This window comes from Lynx canadensis, chromosome A1 (genome assembly GCF_007474595.2).
Source record: "Lynx canadensis isolate LIC74 chromosome A1, mLynCan4.pri.v2, whole genome shotgun sequence".
NCBI lineage: Eukaryota > Metazoa > Chordata > Mammalia > Carnivora > Felidae > Lynx > Lynx canadensis.
In genome coordinates this window covers 138,326,719-138,343,087 of record NC_044303.2, presented here as the reverse complement: position 1 = coordinate 138,343,087, position 16,369 = coordinate 138,326,719, and the positions used below count along the sequence as shown (strand labels likewise).

General features: G+C 41.8%; 1 non-coding gene across 1 annotated transcript; it reads left to right on the top strand.

Annotated features, from left to right (window-relative positions):
- The first annotated feature begins 483 nt into the window (after nt 1–483).
- On the top strand, nt 484–588 carry LOC115526303. Its single transcript, XR_003972585.1, has one exon. It is a non-coding gene; the product is annotated as a U6 spliceosomal RNA (small nuclear RNA).
- The last annotated feature ends 15,781 nt before the right edge of the window (nt 589–16,369 follow it).

Here is a 16,369-nt window from a genome sequence, read left to right as displayed (position 1 = left end):
AGCTCAGATCTGCTGAATACATGAAGAGAATGACATTTGCATTAAATCTGTGTCAAAATCACAAATCATGGTTATAATTTGAGTATCATGGTTAATTTTTATTTTTTTATTTAAAAATTTTTTTAATATTTATTTTTGAGAGAGAAACAGAGTGTGAACAGGGTAGGGGCAGAGAGAGAGGGAGACATAGAATCTGAAGCAGGCTCCAGGCTCCGGGCTCCTAGCTGTCAGCACAGAGCCCCACGGGGGGCTTGAACTCATGAACCATGAAATCATGACCTGAACCAAAGTCAGACTCTTAACTGACTGAGCTAGCCAGGTTCCCCCTGTGGCTAATTTTTAGATATTGTTCTTCGCTGTTGATTCAAACAAATGAGGAGTAGGTGGTTTTATATACTGATTGTACTCACTAAAACAGAATCATGGCTTCATATTTCCATTATAAATAGCCTTTTCACATACATTATCAAGACTGAATTGAGCGTTCACTTCGTCAGTACTTACACTAAAATTAGAACAATACAGAGAAGAGTAGCATGGCCCCTCTGCAAGGATAACATGCGAATTTGTGAAGGGCTCCATATTTTCTTTAAATTTTTAAAAAGTTTTTATTTTTGAGAGATAAAGTGTGAGTGGGGGAGGGGCAGAGGGAGAGGAAGAGAGAGAATCTTAAGCAGGCTGCGTCCTCAGTGCAGACCCCAATGTGGGGCTCTATCTCCCAACCATGGGATCATGAGCTAGCTGAAATCAAGAGTCAGATGCTTAACTGACTGAGCCACCAGGTGCCTCCCCCACCCCCAATTTTTTTAAAAGACTGAATAGGAAATCTTCACAAACTATGGTCAGTTATTCCGGTTTCATTTTGACTGCAGTCCTTGGACAAATAGATTTGAACCTGTTTGCTTACCTGTAAAGGTCCTCAAACTTGACTGTGAGTCACAATTTCCGGGAGAGCTCAAAGAAACAAATGTAGGTAGAGGGCCACGCTCACTGAAGGAGGCTGGGACCAGGGCTTCGGCTTCTGTGTTATTATTAAGTTGCCCCAGAAATTTGAGAACTATTGTCTTAGTATGCTTCTATGGATTGATTGATCTTCATACATTTTATTTATTCATTTATGTGCATATATATAAACGAACATGAACCAGCTAGGAATGGTCATGTAGTGCTGAGACCTCAGAGATGACAGAAGCAGCCCTGCCCTAAAAAGTTCTCAGTTTAGTGGAAGAGACAAACTGTTAATTGCAGTGTGGTGTTTTGTGCTCTGAAACAGATGGGATGCTGAGGCAGCAAGAAGGAAGGGCATCACACTTCTCCTGGAATTGCACATCAGGGAGTATTTCGTTGGTCTGAAGGGTTAGAGGAATCAACTGAGTAAGAGTGAGAGGAGAGCATTTTAGGCACAGAAGAATAAGGAGGCACAAACCACAAGGAATTTGACAAGCTAGAGTATTATTTCCCAAACCATGGGACACTTCCCTCACTAATCAGATTTTAGTGATTTAGGTGGTTCATGGTGGATAAGTCATTACATAGTGATAGAAATCTCCTACCAATTCTTTTCTGCATCTTTTGTAAGAAGAACATCTTTTTGGCTGGCTCTAGTAAGTAACAGCTTTGTAACATTTGCTAATTTCCTTTTAAAGAAAGTAGCCTTGGGGGCGCCTAGATGGCTTAGTCAGTTAAGGGGCCACCTCGATTTCTGCTCATGACAGAAATCCCCACGTCAGGCTTTCTGCTGTTAGCACAGAGCTTGCTTCAGATCCTCTGTCCCTGTCTTTCTGCCCCTCCCCTGTTTGCACTATCTCTCTCTGTCTCAAAAATAAACATACATTAAAAAAAAAAAAAAAGAGGAAAGTTGTCTTAATCTCAGAGCTTCAGCTGGCAGCATTATCTAGGTAGAATTAAACACTTATCTTCGCTATATGGCAGTTGACGCTAACTTGCTAACTGACTTTTTGGTAGAAATATAAAGTTTCCTTTTTAAAATAATCTATTGGAATAATTAAAATTGATCTATATAAAAAATATTAAATAGCTAGTTCATTTGTTACTTGAGTATGCCAAAAATTGTGAGGAAAGTATATGAATGAATTTCTGAAGTTTAACATGGAGGTCAGTGGCAAGAGGTAAGGCTACAAAGACAAAGCAATTATGAGGGAACCTGGAGGCAGTGCTAAGGACCTTGAGTTTTATTATAAAGTGAGTGGAGGTGTCATGAAGATGTTAAACAAGGGAAAGTTAGACTTGGAAAAAGCCACAAAAGATAATGCCAGAGTGAAGTGAAGAGGCTGGTAAGGGGGAGAGAGGTAGAGGGAATTCACAAATAGGTTTGGCTAAAAATAATCCAGAGCTGTTCTTGATGGACTTGTCTATTCATTAAATCAATGGAGACTTCTGAAGAGGGTGAGGTTGATCACTTTAGGAGCTTTCAGCCCCATTTAGCTGATAGCTGCAGCTTGGGTATGAACCAAATGGCTAGTTTAAGAATATAAAGCATGACACTTCCACAGACTATTAGTTACAGAGGTAATATTCCACGCTAAAATTTTTATAAGAAATTTGGAATATAGCAAAATTACTGCTCTCTGATAATAGGTACCAAAAATATGTACCATTAAAAATCAAAACAAAAGGGGGGGGTGCTTTGCTGGCTCAGTTGACCGGTAGAGTGTGTGACTTTTGATCTTGGGGTTGTTTGAGTCCCATGTTGGATATAGAGATTACTTAAAAATAAAATCTTCAAAAAAATTAAAAAAAAATCTTCCATGTAATTTGAGTGAAATATTTCATATTACTGCCCACTCCCCCAACATCTGGGTGCACAACTCTTGTCAAGTCATGGTTCCCACAGAGATTGGGCCAAGAGTGAATGCCAGGGGCTCTAAACAGTGACCACGCTGGGTCATAGAACCAGATGCCAGACATCTGTCTTCTGTCGACCAGGATCAAAATGAAGTCCTATGCACTAGATGACTTAACATGTAACATATAACCTAAGCAAAGATTGCCCTGTTGCCTATTGAGCAAAATCTCAATTATAAGCCTTTCTTTCTCACCTTCTCAATAGCTGTGAAGATATGGGCCCTGGCAAAATGGCCTTGTGCTCTTGGTTGGTTTTTTGTTTTTTTCTTGATGCTGGCCTGCCTTATTTTTTTTTTTTTAATTTTTTTTTTTAACATTTATTTATTTTTGAGACAGAGAGAGAGAGAGAGCGCGCGCATGAACAGGGGAGAGTCAGAGAAAGAGGGAGACACAGAATCTGAAACAGGCTCCAGGTTCTGAGCTGTCAGCACAGAGCCTGACGCGGGGCTTGAACCCACAGACTGCGAGATCATGACCTGAGCCGAAGTCAGACACTTAACCGACTGAGCCACCCAGGCACCCCTGGCCTGCCTTATTTTTTCAAGTATCTTTTTACGGGGGGACTCCTGGGTGGCTCAGGAGGTTAAGTATCTGACTCTTGATTTCAGCTCAGGTCCTGAGCTCATGGTTGTGAGATCTGCCCCTCCCCCACTCACATTCATTCTCTCTCTCTCAAAAACCAATCAAACAGTAACAAATAAAAATCTTTTTAGGCTCTCCTTCTTTCTTTGTCCTTAGACTTTCCACAGGACCTTCTCCTTCTGAGCCTCCACAGTTGAGTTTCTGCTGACTTTTGAATTTATATCACAAATCCTGGCTCCTTATTCCCCGTTCTATATTTTCAGATGCCTTTTGAATCCATTTGGTTGTCCTCAAGTGTAATGTAACCCAACTTAAATCTTCCTAGTGAATTAAATCTCTTTAAATAATCCCATTTTTGGCTATCAGTTACTGAGGCTGATAAAATGACACACTCCAGGCTATTTGGTCTGCTGTTCAACAATTTGGGTTCACAGAAAGATGAACAATGTTAATTGATTGTGCACCCACAGAATAAAGAAGCCATCTTTTGTTGCTTCCAAATTTCCCTTCCTTCCTTGGAAACCCTTTGGGAGCGGAGTTGTTGAAAATAAAAAGATCACTAAATTTCAGATTTTTGAGGATAGGACTATTAAATGGAATACTCATGAGGAATACTGAACAGCTTTAGTTGCTTGTGAATATACTAATTAGAACCTTACAAATTCCAAAATATATTCGCTACTATACCAAAGTTCAATTTTTTTTAAAAAATTTTTTTTTTCAACGTTTATTTATTTTTGGGACAGAGAGAGACAGAGCATGAACGGGGGAGGGGCAGAGAGAGAGGGAGACACAGAATCGGAAACAGGCTCCAGGCTCTGAGCCATCAGCCCAGAGCCCGACGTGGGGCTCGAACCCACGGACCGCGAGATCGTGACCTGGCTGAAGTCGGACGCTTAACCGACTGCGCCACCCAGGCGCCCCCAAAGTTCAATTTTTAAAAATTTGTATTTGGGGCGCCTGGGTAGCTCAGTCGGTTATGTGTCTGACTCTTGATTTCAGTTCAGGTCATGATTTCATGGTGGTGAGATCAAGCTCCGAGTCAGGCTCCATGCTGGGCATGGAGACTGCTTAAGATTCTCTCTCTCTCTCTCTCTCTCTCTCTCTCTCTCTCTCTCTCTCTCTCGCTCCCCCCTTCCCCTCTCCCCCCCCTCTCTCTCCCTCTCCCCCCTCTCTAACTTGTGCGCACAAAAAATTTTTTTGTATTTACATGCTTTATAATAAAATTACCAAATCAGTTTCACCTTCTGCTTATCTGTCATAAATAAACAATAGACATTTTTCAGGGAGGTCAGAGTAGAATTTCATGTAGATTTATGTTTATGGACTTTCAGTGTATAGTACCTTAATGGTACATACTTAATGACTGGTGAGCTGATGATAGAATGTCACATAATTTATATGTATTTACATATAGAGCAAACATTACAAAAAGGAAATAAAACACATTTCTTCAAATAAACACTAATTCATAATTTAACCAAGAAAATAAAAGTTGCACTAAAAATACTGCTATAAGATTAGTGTCTCAGATTCAAAATCATAACCAGCAAGAACTATAACAGTCTCCCTGAGAGTGGAGTTTGAGTAGGGAGAGGTGATGGGTTAAGGCCCCAAATGGGAAAAGCAGCTTTGAATGAGAAACCAAAGAGGGGTTCCTGGACCCTGGATAGAGAGTCATGGAATTAATGAACTGGGCAGTGTTGATTTTACAAAGTGAAAACCCTTCTGGTTGCTGGTAACAGAGACAGAACTCCATCTGGCTTAAGCCACAAAAGACATCAAGAACTCCAGGGGTTCCTATGATAGCTTCAGGCTTGGCTAGATCTAGGTTTTCAGGGATACCACCGAATACTGCCTCTCTCCTTTGGTTTTACTCTCTGGTAGCCTTGGCACAGGTTATGCCAAAGAGAGACTTCACAGCTCCAGGCTCACAGCCTGGCAAATGTAACTCTTAACAGAAAAGGATCTCTTCTCAGTTCCAGCAAGAGTCCCAGGATTAACTGTGATTGGCCTGACTCAAGTGCCGTGTCCACTGCTGGACAAGCCTGGGTCATTTACCAGCACTGGAGCTAAGCGATGGGATTCTGTCATTAGAAGATAGACAACAACCTGGGGTGGAACAAAAGCAAGAAAGGGGACACGAGGACAAGAAAAGAAGATGAATAAACTAATTTCAAATTTTGGCTGAGATTCATCCTGGCAAACCAACCGCAAAATGTTTTCATGCCAAAAAGCTTATGATGCCTTTAATTCAGAGTTTCTCAACTTTTAAAAAATTATTCAAAAACAATTATTCCTCTAAAGAGCCTTTCAGACATGTTTTTGCCTAATCACCTGCCCATGAGATTTTAAACACCACACACTGTATGCTTATTTACTATATGCATATTTGTGCTTTATATATAAGAAGAGTAAGTATAAAGCTGACTATTTAATGCAGGGTTAAGAACAACAAAATAAAATTTTAAGTTAAAATTTTAGTTAAATTGATAATCGGGCGCGTGGCTGGCTCAGCTGGTAGAGCGTGTGACTCTTGATCTCAGGGTTGTAAGTTCGAGCCCTACGTTGGGTGAAGAGATTTAAAAATAAAATCTTAAAAAAAGAAAAAGCTATTAGCATTTAACTTTATAACTATATTTGCTGAGTAACTTTTAATATAGTTTACTTAGAAACTGTAATGTATCAAATCAATATACATATTAGCAATTTTAGAAGTATATAATAATAGCAATGTAATCAATTTAAAAAGAAATCATTCAAAATGGTTATTTTTTTTCAGCAAAACAGTAACAATTGAAGAAAATTAAATTTCCTAAGTATTGTTTTACTTGATATGAGAAAATGTCTTTTTTTTTTAATTTTTTTTCAACGTTTATTTATTTTTGGGACAGAGAGAGACAGAGCATGAACAGGGGAGGGGCAGAAAGAGAGGGAGACACAGAATCGGAAACATGCTCCAGGCTCCGAGCCATCAGCCCAGAGCCTGACGTGGGGCTCGAACTCACAAACCGTGAGATTGTGACCTGGCTGAAGTCGGACGCTTAACCGACTGCGCCACCCAGGCGCCCCAAGAAAATGTCTTTTAACTAGATGCTAGATGCTTACTCAAATATTGTTGACACTTCTTTTCAGCCCTTGGCATAGTGAGTGATGATTGACTAACTTTTGTAGGATTAAATAGTAAAATACAAGCCATTAAATTTTTTTTTTAATGTTTATTTCTTTTTGAGAGAGAGTGAGACAGCATGAGTGGAGGAAGGGCAGGGAGAGAGCGAGACACAGAATCTGAAGCAGGCTCCTGGCTCTGAGCTGTCAGCAGAGTGCCTGATGTGGGGCTCGAACTCATGAACTGTGAGATAGATCATGACCTGAGCTGAAGTCAGACGCTTAGCCCACTGAGCCACCCAAGCGCCCCAAAATACAAGCCCCCCCCCCTTTTTTTTTTTTTAGCTTCCCAAGGCTCAAGTCACACACTAGCACTGAGCATCCAACATAGCAACATCCTCAAGGCAGCCAATGGCAGCCAACAGTACAGCAGGCCACCACTCACAATATGACTTTGAGATTGAGCAGTTGAGAGAAAGTCTTCAAATCACAGCCCCCTATTCACCATGTAGTACTGATCTGGCATCCATTTGTGTATCTTCCAAGTTAATGCCTATGTTGCACACGTGATGCCCAATAAAGCTCAACAAGAGAAATTATATACTAAGGAATAAGATATTCTTGGAACTACTGGGAGGAAAGGGAGGAAAAGAAAAAGGGAGGGGAGAGGAAGGGAGATGGTGTCTGAAGAACTTGCCTTGTGTGGAGCAAAAAGAGTCCCCTCATTTTCCTAACCCAGGAAACCCCAATAGACCCTTTGAGAATCAAAAAATTTTTTTTCTTGAGTAGGGTGGAGCTTTGAAAGGCTTGAAACCCTTGTAATCCCATACTTTGCACAGTACATCTCTTGAGGGCGCTATCACTCCCACTGGGAGTGGATATGCTAACAGATAGCCTAAAAAGCAACTTTCTCCCCCTCACATTGAGGTGAACTCTATCTTCCAGTGAAGTTTACTAATTGGTTCCGATGTTTCCATACCAAACAGACTTAATCTCTTTTATAACAGATCCTCAAATATTTGATAACTGAAATTTTATTCCTTCTATACTGACTAGTTTCTCTAAGCTTTTCCTTTCTGAAGCTAAACGTAACCACAGGTTCCTTGAACTGCCATTCATTTGACTCAGTTCCCCTGTTGCACACACATTCTTTAGGGGCAGACCCTACGTCTTGTCTGGTTGCCCTATTTGGATCCACTCCAATTTGTTGTTAAACTTAGGTGTCTATCTGAACATGGTATCTGAGCCCAAATCGAGGAAGGCGATCTCTTCGCCTGTTTTGGATGGTGTTCGCCTATTAGCAGAGTCACCAGGGCAGCCTGACTAGCTTGCTGATACCTATTGAGTAATAAACGGAAATCCCTAAGCCTTTCTTCACAGGTCCTGTTGGTAGGTTGAGTTCTTCTTCCATCCAGTTCTAGTTTTCTGAGACTTACGTGTGATTTTCATTCGCACCTATTACATGTCCTCTTGGGCTCTTCCACTTGTTCCTTCATGTTGAGACATTTGAAGATCCTGATTCTGTTATCCAGTTCATTCATCCATCCCATCCATTCATTCATTACTTACACTTGCTTTTCTGAAGATACTTTCATAAAAGTAAGAACAGAAACAAAAGTCCCTATGAGGTAAAAAGAAGAAAAGTTTCCAGTTCCTAGAGTTAATATGAGTGCTGAGACTGAGCACATGACATGAAGCTAAGCTTTGTCCCCAAGAGGCTGTGTTCCTCCTTCATGCGTCTCCTGTTGCAGGGAGAGAACGGATGTAAAAGGGTCATCTCAGGAATTCCTGTATAATGGCTTTTTCAAAATAAATCTCCTTGGCACCTGAGATCTAATCACCTACTGGTGTCAGTGTGCGTTGGAAATTGTAGATGTTAGTGGAGTAACAATCTTGTAGAAGTTAAAAACAGCGTCCTTTTGAAGCCCATTATACATCAAGTATTTTATCATTCTGGCCATGTTAACATATGTTAACAATGTGACATCAAACACTGAGTCAATCAACAGTATAATTCGGGGGGGAAAAAGACCTTGCTACTGATACTCTCTATAATGAAGGCAAAAGAGTGTTTCTGACTTAAATTATTTGGACGTTTAGCCTAGTTCTCCACTCAGAGAATGGACCTGGCTTATGAGAGTTAATTCATACCATTTGGAGGTTGAAACAGTTATAAAGCTGCTTTGGAATGTCCTAAATTGTGCCTAAGAGACCTGTTTTTGACAGATGTGTTCATGTAGTCCAGTCAATTGGCATATGGAATTTTTATGTACAAGCTATGCAAAAGTTTCAACATGTAACATTTATTAGTGCTTCCCCTGGCACAGAGAGACAGATGGTATACACATTACTTGCAGAAGCAGGCTTTGCAGTGGCTTACAAGCCTGACTTTGCTCAGTTACCTAGGTCACTTAACTGCCACCACCCCCACCTCCCCACCCCCCATCAACACACACATGCATGAGAGGCCAAACCTTCCCTCCTCTGACCCTAGAATTTGCTATAGTAATTCTCTCCCAATTGCTTGACTTAATATTTCTCCTTCCCCTTCCTTGGCCCAGATCCCCACCTCCTCTGTCTTTTCATTCCCTCCAGCTGGTCCATGCTGAGGTAAGGAAGAACACTCCCCCACAGCTGTTCTCAGCCCCCACCCATCCCTAATGTTAGTCTTGGCAGCATCCAGCCCGTTTCCCCCACATTAACCCCAAGCTCCTCCTCCCTTTAAGTCTCAGCTGCAGTAATGAAATGCCCAGTTGCAAGAGCTGCAGATTAATCTTCTGTCCCAGTTCTTCTTTTTTTCTTTCTTCTCTTTTAATGTTTATTTTTGAGAGAAAGAGAGTGGGAGCAGGGAAGTGGCAGAGAGAGAGAGAGAGAGGGAGAGATTCCCAAGCAGGCTCCCTACTGCCAGCACAGCCCAACGTGCAGCTCAAACTCACCGGCCAGGAGATCATGACCTGAGCTGAATTGAAGAGTTGGACATTCAACCAGCTGAGCCACGCAGGTGCCCCGTATGTGTATTTTTAAAAGGTATATCTATGGAAGTGAAAAACAGTCTGAATTCTATTCTTTAGTTGCCCAGAGAAGGAGAGAAATTCAGAAGCTCAGAAGCTACTAATGGTCACAGTGAAAAAGGAAGTGAGTTGGAGTGACTGGGGATTTAGCCAGGGAGCCTTTGAAGATAAATTAGCAGGAAACCGTGACAGCTTCAACTCCTTCAACCCTTTTGGGGTCCCCGAAAGGCCCATTTCCCCTCTGCTCCACTTCTTTGGCCTCCATCTAGATCCTCACCCTAATCTTGTTCTAGCATCTTCCCTTTTCTTCCCAACCTCTTGTTTTAGATGCAGAAGTATAAAGGAAGGGGATCCCCCATTTCTTTACAGTGGTGAGGGTGAAGGGTAGAGGAGAGATATAATGAAGTTCTAGACATACCCATTTGCAGGTTGAATAGTGCTATTAGAAACGCCTTAAACAGAAAGATTGGGCTTACTCAGTAGGCCATAGAGTATGCTAGAAAGAGAACTGGCCCAGGAACCTGAAACTTTCCTTCCAGGTTTGGCTCTGTACCCAGCCCTTTGGGCAGATCACGTAACTTACGTGCTAGCTTTGCAAAGCATCCATTTATATACCTTTCAAGTAGAAATTATGATATCTGCTCACCTCACAAGACTGTAGGGGATTTTGGATTATATAAACAGGCAAATAATGCTTTGAAAGACACAAAAATACAGTGTATAATAAAGGTCGTACCTTAAATCAGTGAGAAGAATGTGCACACATGGTCCCTGACTTATGCTGGTTTGAGCTGTGTAACAGACCAGGATACTCACTCTTGCTAGCAGGTGAAACATAATCTGACAGGAGGCTTTAGCATGGGATAGGGAAACTGAAAATGCAGACTTCACTGGATAGTGCTAAGAGGGAATGTAGACTTTTAAGACCCCCAAAACATATCTTTGGAATCTTAGGGTTCCAATGTTACACAGTAAGCATGGACCCTTCCTGAGGCCACTTACCAGGCCCAGTGGTGAGGCACTGTCTGGCCACCTCTTGCTATTTTCATTTTCTGCCACTTCTCTCAGAAGATACATCAATGCCTTTTCTTGGACTCTAGCCTTAAAGTACTCCCCCAACAGGACAAATCATGACTGAATAACCCAAATTCATTGATTTTCTCATCCTACCTGTGATTTTAAGCCTCTTGAAGGCAAGAATTGCATCAAGCTTATTTTTATATCCCCAGTGCCTAGCCCATGGCCAGGTTAACAGTAGGCACAGGCAATGATTATTGAATAATGGAAAGAACAGCTGCTAGAGAGATGAACAGAAGTATTCCTACAACAGTAAGTGGAAAAGTAAAGCTTTGACAAAATATTTCCAAAATTCAGTTGGAGAAATAAATGTGCAATAGTCTAGAAATGTTTTTTTAAATGTTTTTTCTTTTAATTTTTTAATGTTTATTTTTGAGAGAGGAAGACAGACTGCAAGTGGGGGGAGGGGAGCAGAGAGAGAGGGAGACAGAATCTGAAGCAGGCTCCAGACTCCAAGCTGTCAGCACAGAGTCCAATGCTGGGCTTGAACTCTCAAACTGCGAGATCACGAACTGAGCCAAAGTTGGATGCGTAACTGACTGAGCCACCCAGGCGCCCCTAGAAATGTTTTTTAAATGTTAATAAAGAAGGATTGAAAAAGCTCTACCAGATACCACCTAATATAAAATTACGGAAATTAAACCAGTGTGGTAGGGGCATGAGAATTGAAGGTCTAAAAAGACCAAAAGAAGGTCCAGAAAGAAACATGAGAAAAATTGATGTATAATAAAGGTGATACCTTAAATCAGTGAGGGAAGTATGTACAGATGATCCCTGACTTATGGTGGTGTGACATAACAATTTTTTCAACATAATGCTAAAGTAATAGCATTCCGTAGAAACTGTAGTTTGAATTTTGAATAGTGATCTTTTCCTGGCTAATGGTACCCAGTACTGCACTCTCTTTGTGCCGCTAGGCAGTAGCAGGGAATTGCAGCTCCCTGTCAGGCACCTGATCTCAAGGGTACTAACCACCATTCCAGTTTTCACTTTCAGTATGGTATTTAATAAATTACATGAGATCCTCAGCACTTTATTATAAAATAAGCCTTGTGTTAGATTACTTGTCCACCTGTAAGCGAATGTAAGTCTTCTGAGCACATGTAAGGTAGGCTAGACTAAGTAACCTAGGATGTTCTGTAGGTTAGGTGTGTTCAGTGCATTTTTGACTTACGATATTTTCAACTTATGGTGAAATTGTAACTGGGACATAACCTTACTGGAAGTTGAAGATGTCTGTCATTCAGTACATGGCATTAGAACAAAATGGCTATTCGTTTGAAGGAGAGAGTTAAGTCTAGAATCCTTTTCCATACCTGACCAAAAAATTTTCACATGGATTTAATGTAAAAAGTGAGACATACAAATTATATATAATAAGGTATGAGTATATATTTTAAAAATCGTAGCATGGGGAACATCTCTCTAAAAATGACCCTGAATGAAGAAACCATAGATGTGACCACATACAACCCCAGTGCTGCAGAAACCAGTCAAAATACAAATTGGGACAAAGTCTTTGCTTATATATGGGAAAAGATGAATGTCCTTAGTAAATAAAGGTCCTCATATATCAATAAGAACCAGTCCCCAAAAGAAATTGGGTGAAGAAGGTGAAAGGGCAGGGCGCCTGATTGGCTCAGTCGGTTAAGCATCTGACTCTTGATTTCGACTTAGGTCAGGATCTCACAGTTCGTGAGTTTGAGCCAAGAGTCAGGCTCTCCCTCTCTCTGCCCCTCCCCCAATCACGTGCACTCTCTCTGGCTCTCTGTCTCTCAAAGGAAATAAACTTAGAAAAAAATGAAAGGGCAATTCGCAAAGGAAAAAAATCAAATATTTTTTGGATATACGTGTTCAACCTCAACAGCGACTAAGGACATGCCAATTAAAATAATGAGATTTTTAGTTTTACTGTTTTAATGGTGAAGACTTTAAAAAGAATATGGTGCTCAATACTGGCAGGGCTCTGGGGAAGCAGGCACTCTCGTGTCAAATGGATTGTTCAGGCGCAGGTGGGAATTAGGATGGGGTGTGAGAGAAGGGGGTGGAACAGTCATTGGTGGAGAGCACAGTGCCCGAAGAGGTTGGGTATGTTATTAGTCCTACCTGGCCTAGCTGGAGAGTTGATGAAAGTTCTCTTGGGGTAGGAAGATGGACAGCAGGAGAACAAGGGAAAAACAGATCCAAGAAAGTTTTAGGAAAGAGAGTGATTTCTGATGCCATTACAGCTACATTTCCCTTCATAAATTCTTCTTTGCTCATGCCTTTGATTTTTACAGAGCATCCCAAGAACAACTCATTACCCAGCACACATTTATACTGGTTTCTTTTAAAAAATTGTGTTACTTACTTACTTACGTATTTAGAGTGAGCATGGGGGAGGGCCAGAGAGAGAGGGGGAGAGAGAATTCCAAGCAGGCTCCAGACTCTGAGCCTGACACAGGGCTCAATCTCACCGTGAAATCATGACCTGAGCCGAAACCAAAAGTCAGATGCTTAACCCACTGAGCCATGCAGGTACCCCTAAAAGTTGTGTTTATTTTCAACATTTACATCAAGAAGTGTAATGCAGTGATAGAAAGAAACCAGGACTGACATTTAAGTGTTGTGCAGATAGCACAGGCACCCCTTGTGGGCAGGGCAGGGTAACAGTGAGAGCTTCCAATCTCAATTTACTAGCTGTGGGGTTTCAGGAACATCATTCAGTCTCTGAATTTCTTTCCTATATGTTTGTATTTCTGTAAGAGTAATACCACTTAACTTTACAATGTTATTGGAAGGAAAATTATGTATGTAAAATCCTGAGAGTATGTGCTCAATGAAAGTAGGTTCTCTTCTTTGCTAAGAACAGCAGCAAAGGGGTCAGTTAGTTACAGGTGTCACTACTCGTTTCATATGTGGTCTTTTTTCCATCCCAAACAAGCTCTGAGGCCTCATACTGCCTGAGGGTCTTGCTAACCCTTGATAAAGGGTTTTGGGCAAAAATAAATTAATTAATTTAAAAAATGAGCTGCTTCCTATTTTGTTGTTCTCCAGGCTGAGAGGAGGGCTGTGGCTCCTGGTACAATATTGATGGGTTCAGTCCAGCAGGGCTGCCCTCCATCTTCCTGGCTGCACAGGCTCATGTGCTATGGCTTGCATAACAACTGGAGATTATATGACCCCATCTGGTGAGGAAATGGAGAACAGAAGGCAGGCAAACAGGAGCCCCGAAGAGCCTTCTAAGTTACTTTAATCAAATTGGAAGGGCAGTCGTCTACTAAATGCAAATGACTATTTGAATTTGGGGATTACCTGTGACCGTCATAGTAAGAACGCAAAACCACATGTTAAGGCTCTTCTAATGTTGAAAAAATTGTTATGTCACACCCCCATAAGTCAGGGACCATGTGTACATACTTCCCTCATTGATTTAAGCTATCACCTTTATTATACACTATTTTTTTTCCAGTTTCTTTCTGGACCTTCTGGACCAAAAGGTCAGGGATGGAAGCCCACAGTCAGCAGGGGCATGGTGGATGTTCGATGGTTCCATCTCACACTGAGACACATGGCATTGAGTCAGGTGGCTCCTGGCATGGCTGTTGCTATGTTGCTCTTGTCTTTTGAGAGGTACTGTGGTGTGTTTAAAAAAAGAAAAAGAAAAAAAAAGATTGAGTGGCTCAATCTGGGTGGCTCAGTCAGTTGTACGTCCAACTCTTGATTTCTGCTCAGGTCATGATCCCAGGGTCGTGTGATCGAGTCCCGTGTCAGGCTCCATGCTGAGCATGGAGCCTGCTTGAGATTCTCTCTCTCCCCTTCTGCCCCTCTCCCCTACTTATGCACTTGTGAGTTCTCGGTCTTAAAAAAAATAATCGACATCAGAAATGGAAAATCAAGATCTTAATCACCCCACTGCTATCTTCCTGGTCAGAGGTGCCCAAACCTTAACCTGCCTCAAAATCACCTGGTAGGCTTGTTGGAGGCACAGGTTCAAGAGCCCCGCCCTCAGAATTCCTGGGGTAGGGACCTGAGAATGTGCATTTCTAACAGACTCCCAAGTGATGCTGTTGATGCAGGTACAGGTGTTGGTGCCCTAGGTAATTTTTAGAGAGGGTGTGGCCTTGATGCTAGGGGATCCACCCTGAAGGTGAATTTGTTCCCCTTCTCCTCTCCTCCCTCCTGCCACTCGGACCAGTCTTCTCTAGTTTCAAAAAAAGAAAAATCATTATCTCAGTTTCTTCTGTTTAAGACAAGGGATTTATCAACTGCAACAGAAATGACAATTTCTAATAGGGGTACATTGACATCCAGAATTCAATCCCCGACACTGTTTAAACTTTAGGAAAATCTGGAAAACGGGACAGGAAGGAAGGAAGGGCTAAAGGAATGAAGGCAACCCGCCCAGGCCTCACACCCAGATATTCTGACTTAATTGGTTCAGGGTAAGGTCCTGGCAGGAATATGTTTTACGAGCTCCCCATGCGACTCTAATTTGCAACCAGGTCTGAGACCTGCTGGTCTACATCAGTGGTTGTCAAATTTGCCTGCACCCTGGGAGCATTTGGGAAGTTTTAAAAAAAATACTGATACTTCTGTCCCATTTTCAAAGATTCTGATTTGGAATGGGCTGCAGCTTGGGCAGACAGAGTTTTTAAATCTTCTCAGGTGATCCTACTATGTCTAATATGCAGGTAAATCTATTCTGGATTTAACAAGTCAGATTGATGGCTTGGTCCTCCTCTCCAGACATTCTCTACCACACAGATTCTCAAAACGTATTCCCTCAGCCAGCATGAGCACCACCTGAGAACTTTTTAGAACTGCAGTCTTTAGGCCACACCTCAAACGCCCTGAATCAGTAATTGAGTTGTAACAAGCAGCAATCTGTGTTGTAACAAGCCCTCCTGGGACTTGGATGGACCCTGAACTCAGAGAAACACTGCTGTGTTATCCTGGCTGTTATCTGAAGGTTCTGTTTGCCATCCTCCCAGAGACCATCCAGCCTAAGAAGCAAGGACTTCAGTCCTCTGAATGTTGGGCAATACCAAATCCCCAGTTTCTAGATGAGCAATGCCAAAATTCTTGGTGTGACTGAGTTTTTATATAATCTGTGAAGTTTTTGTTGGCTGGAAATTGATGGCATCAAGTTGGGAGTGTCACTAACGGGCTGCAGCTGCAATCTTGGTCAAAGTTCTAAGCAAAGAAGAGCTAACAGGAGGCAGGCAACGTAAAGCAAACGTTGATCCCTGTTGTCTGGGATGTGAAATAAGATCATGAAATATGAGGGGAGAGGATGGAACTCAAGGGTCTGTGCTAGGAGAAACCAGGAGAGCCCTGGTTTGGGAGTCTTTCCTTAAACGCTAATGCCCTTAAACGTCTTTATAGGGACTTGCTTGCTTGCCAAGGAAAAGAGCCTGTGTGTACTGTGTTAAATACTGAAAGAATTGATCATGTCAGAGGCAGGCAGAGTAGCACACACACAGCAGCCTAACTGAACACAGTAACATCAAGGAGTTTGTACAAAGGAGACTTGACCTGCTTGACAAAGGACTTCTTTGTGTACTCCCATAAAACCAGTTTATTCTGATTCAATTCAGCCCCGGGTTAGATGCTGGGAATTCTAAGATGGAAATGACATCGAACCTGCCTTCAAGTGGATCATACTTTCGCAGGGGAGAAAGGCAAGCAAGTATATTTCTACACTGTGCTGATTGCTGTTTGTGAACACGGTGCAGCGGAAATGC